The sequence below is a fragment of the Rattus norvegicus genome, chromosome 17 (assembly GCF_036323735.1).
Source record: "Rattus norvegicus strain BN/NHsdMcwi chromosome 17, GRCr8, whole genome shotgun sequence".
NCBI lineage: Eukaryota > Metazoa > Chordata > Mammalia > Rodentia > Muridae > Rattus > Rattus norvegicus.
In genome coordinates this window covers 20,403,637-20,408,433 of record NC_086035.1, presented here as the reverse complement: position 1 = coordinate 20,408,433, position 4,797 = coordinate 20,403,637, and the positions used below count along the sequence as shown (strand labels likewise).

Genomic DNA, 4,797 nt, shown 5'->3' with positions numbered 1-4,797 from the left:
CTTGCAACTCAGAGTATCTGCACAAACAGTGAATACCTAGTAATTTCCTCTGCAATCCCTCTCTCTCTCTCTCTCTCTCTCTCTCTCTCTCTCTCTCTCTCTCTCTCAACTGTTCATGTCATCCAAAAGAGAAGTAGAATTCTAAAGAATATTAAAACAGATATTACCATCCCTTCTAAGAGGAAGTATATAGCTCAAGCAGACCAATGAGCATCTTCCCCTAGGTTTAAGGAACAATGGATGAGAGATTGTCCCTCTCTGGCTTTGAACTGAGATGGCAGGGTCACATGTAGCTCTACTTCCAACTTGGTGAAGAAAGTCATCTAAGAAGGGAACCGAAAGTCCCAGGATATTCCTGACCCTGGTCCTAACACAATCCTATTAATTGCCATGTATACCCTGAAATGCTCCCATCGTCACTGGCTTCTCTGAGGGATGTGTATCCCTTCTCCACTGTGACCTGGAGGCCTGGTCCTGCCTTTCTAACCTAAAGCTTCCACTTAACCATCTTGAAAGCAAAGGGAGTGGATGGAACTTTCTCCAGGGTTCTCCTTGGCTTTCTCCTGTGCTTGAAGGTCTTAGATCTGCCGTGGGCCTAGTAGGAGTTGAACCCAACATTCACATATTAAATTCCTATCCCGTCCCCCAAGTGATAATTCCAGGAAGTAGGGGGCTTTTTTGAGGTGATGAGGACATGAGAATGGGGCACAATTAGTACAAAAAGCCCCCACAAAAACCAAAGGAGCTTTCCCTCCCACCCTTCCACCATATGAATGCACCATGAGAAACGCCACATATCAGCTATGAAGTAAGTTCATACCAGACACCAAATCTGCTAGCAATTTGACCTTGGTGTTCCAGCATTCAGAACTATGAAAAATAAATTTCTGTTCTCCGCGAGCCCCCCAGCCTGTGGCATGGCATTACAGCAGTTAGATGGACTAGGATACGGCCTTTGTGGTATCCAGTAAGAATACTTAACAGCACAGTGCTGTGCTCTGGATAACTTTTCCTATGTTTTCCTCTTGCTCATAGCTACGCTCCGTTTTTATCCAGTGTAAAGACTGAATCTTAAAGCTAATCGTGGGCCGGCAAGGTGAACAGGATTGCTGCCCAAACCCGATTACCTGAGCGCCATCCCCAGAACCCAAATAAAAGTAGAAGAGAACAGACTGCACAAACTCATCCTCTGGCTTCCTGACACGCTGAGGTATAATATAGGCCCTTCCCCCACCCCCTGCAATAATAATACATAAAATAGAATAAATTTAAAGTTAATGGCTACTCGGCATGTGGCTAGTTTTCCATTTATGGAATGCCAGTGTGGTGCCAGGTTAGGTGTTTCATATATTGTTCCCAAACCCTTTAACCCGCAGTTCCCAGATCTCTCCAGGCAGTGAGTGAAAATAAAAGCAGATTTACAACCAGTCCCTCACACGTCAGTCAGTCAGTGTTTTGCTCACACTTTACAGTGCTCTGTCTTTCCAAAGAGTTAGCTGTGAATCCTAAGGCCAGAATGCTAAATGTTCGTTCCTGGGCACCTCAATATAAGGCCCTCAAGTTTCCTCATCCTATATCTTTCTAAGAGTCCTAAGAAGGAGAGAAGTCCACACCGGAAAATACCCCAGTGCTTATAAGCGACAGAATAACGTTATTCCCTTGGGAACATTAGGCCACAATGAATGAAGGATTGTCACCTCCCTGCAAGAGGAGGGATTAAAAAAACCTTGAGCTTGAGATTGTGAAAGATGCACGATGTAAGAGAAAGCGTGGAATTCTGGGAAGGTGGCTCACGTTTGTAATCCTATCCTACACAAGGCTGTGGCAAGAGGATCACAAGTTCGAGACAACCTTGGGTCACGTAATGAGATCTTGTCACAAAGTGAAACAAACCAGGAGATCCTGAGAGTGAAAAAGAAGAGAGGAAACAAGAAGGAGGAGCTCACAGTTAGTCACCAGGCTTGGTGGCAAGACCCTTTCCCCACTGAGCCCTCTCTCCAGCCCAGTGCTCCCATTCTCCTTCCTGGCCATGGGTCAGGCACAGTGTTTACTGGGTTATGCATTTTTGGCGTTTGCATTTTCATCTTCCTTCCTTATGCCCCGCCAATGCAGAAGACATAAAAGGCAGGTAGAGGACATAGCATCTTGCTGTCTAGGCCTCAGAAGCACTAACCTTAAAGGAGCTTTACCACAGGACCAAGGCAAAAGCACCTGTACTATCTCCATCCTTAGACGTCCCTGAGTCCTTCCAACACTGCTCTTCCTGTTTCCAGAAAGCCTCCTGTTCTCTGCCTGTTGATCCCCTGCATTTTCTCAGCATCCCCTACAGAGAAGTCCCTTGGGCACGAGAGGTCCAGCTCTCTCGATAGAAAGAAAGGAGGCTCTGAAGCTACAGTGACTTGAGCCTTACTGCCAAGTCCTTGAGAAAGCTTTCCCTGGAGAGTTTATTATGTTTCCAGTAATAAAGCACTCTATTTTCACCCTCGATTCTCCTGCCCAGGGTGTGTTAGGGCTCTGGCAGGGAGTTGGCTCAATTAGAGACATATGTTGCATGGTTAAGAGGCTGGCTCCAGATCGGTCACTTTTGGACGCCGTTCTGCCACCTACTGTGTGGCTAGACTTTAGTTAAATTATTTGTGCTTTAGTTTTTGCCGTTTCATCACGGGGATCATAAGTAGGATTAGAAGAGTTCAGGCACGTAATTCACTTAGAATAGCAGGGCCTGTAGTAAGAGCAGCTTGACAACCTATGGGCATGTATGAAAAGAGTATTTAACTCATAGGGTTAGAAATTGCAGTAAGGAAATACCAGAAAGCCGGAAAGAGCGGTGCGTGCCTGTAATCTCAGCACTCAGAAAGTAGAGGCAAGTGGGCTGCAAGCTGGAAGCCAGCGGGGTACCCAGAGCAAGACCTGTCTCAAAAATAAGCTGTCAGGTCGAAAGTCTCTTATAATCAAAACCAGCATAGTTATCTGAACACTGAAGATGAAATAAACAAGACATACAGTTTCGAAACGTTTTATAAGCTAACATTGGACAGGGCAAACCGTGTATTAAAGTTAATGGGACCAGGCATGCTAACACACTAATACACGCCTATGATGGTACCATGGGTCCAGGGAGGCTCCCCTTTGAGGCCAGCTGGGGCTACACAGTAAAGCCTTGACTCTAAATGGATAAATGAATGCATGGTGGTCACCCAAAAGGAAGCAGGAACACTGGTAGAGCTGTTTCAGAGGAGAATCCGAAGTCCCAAAGTGCAGGGTCACTCGAAGCAGGTGTGAAGTCTCCTGTGGTAGAAATCGCACTGGGCAGTGGATGAGCCAACAGTAGGAAAGGTGCACTCGCCGTTCTCTTTCCCACATGCCAGAAACCATTTTCGTCTCTAATGACCAAGCGTTTAAATATGAATATGTTACGTCAGGGTATCATTTGTCTTCGAGCTAACCAACAACATGAAAACTATATAATACAAAGAATTAACCTTCCAGTGAGCTTGCTCCTCAAGGCCCCAGGATGGCATCAAAAGTTTGCATCATGTTTCCTAGTAGTCGTTACGGTCTGGACGTCAGCGTTCTTGTTGGAACTTCTTCATCCACGAGGCACTTTAAGAAGTCATGAGGTCCTGTGAGCCAAGGAGGATCCTTTTCCCAGGCTCCTTCTGCCCTTTGTCCTTCTGCCTTGTTGGGGGACAGCTCTGGGTAGCAACCAGGCACCATTGCCAGAGACCAGATCAGCAAAGGTCCCACTTCCCAGCCCCCAGAGCAGTGAGAAAAATATATCACGCCTTTTTGTGCTAGGGAAATGGCTTAGTCAGTACAGTGCTTCCCGGGAACACATGAGGATCCAAGTTCAACCCCAGAACCCACATTTAGAATCCCTATGCTAAGGAATCACAGACAAACCTAGCCTAATCACTGAGGCCAAGCCAATGAGATCTCAAAAACCACACACAAGGAATATTGATGCCTGAGGAATGACTCCCAAGGTTGCCCTCTAGGCCCCACCCTCTAAACACACACACACACACACACACACACACACACACACACACACACACTTACACTAAAGAATAATGTGAACAAATCTTCCAGTTTCATATATTCTGATTAGTCTACCCCAAAAGACTAAGAAAATAACAGGAGGAAGTTTTAATCAGTTTTTAAAATTAGTATACAAAATCATGGGTATTATTATGATATTTTCACACCTCATTCTCATTGACCCTCTCCCCAACTAGAAGGCTTAATTATATATATACATATGTGTATATATAATAGTAATTAATATATATGTATTACATATATTATATGGCTATAATATACTATACATATATCTTATACATGCTATAATATACTATACACTATATATCTTATATATGCTATAATATACTATATACTATATATCTTATATATGCTATAATATACTATATATTATATAGATATGAACATCTTACATTAACATATCACAGACATGTATCTTCAGAGTCCCTGTCTTAATTCTAAGGCAATTTGCCTGACATTGTTTGGCGATTTCCTAATGCTGCCTAATATACTTTTGTACTGCACAGAAAATTGCATAGTCTACATTCTAGCACTCCTGTCAAAATGCAAAGTATAAAACGAAATCCCCCCAAAAAAGAGCTACATCAACTGCTAGGGGAGACTGGGATTATCAAAAGATATCAAAGTTCTCCCCAAAACAGAACCCTTCAAAACTACGAATTCCTCAGTATTTCAGCCATCTCTTTGTTTAAATATTTAATCCATGAGAGGTATGATGCGTTGAATCACTCATCC

General features: G+C 43.8%; 1 long non-coding RNA gene across 1 annotated transcript; it reads right to left on the bottom strand.

Annotated features, from left to right (window-relative positions):
• Positions 1-3,000: 3,000 nt before the first annotated feature.
• On the bottom strand, positions 3,001-4,351 carry LOC134482697 (uncharacterized). Its single transcript, XR_010059122.1, has 2 exons — positions 3,483-4,351; positions 3,001-3,383 (listed from the first exon to the last, which is right to left on the bottom strand). It is a non-coding gene; the product is annotated as an uncharacterized LOC134482697 (long non-coding RNA).
• Between the last annotated feature and the right edge of the window lie 446 nt (positions 4,352-4,797).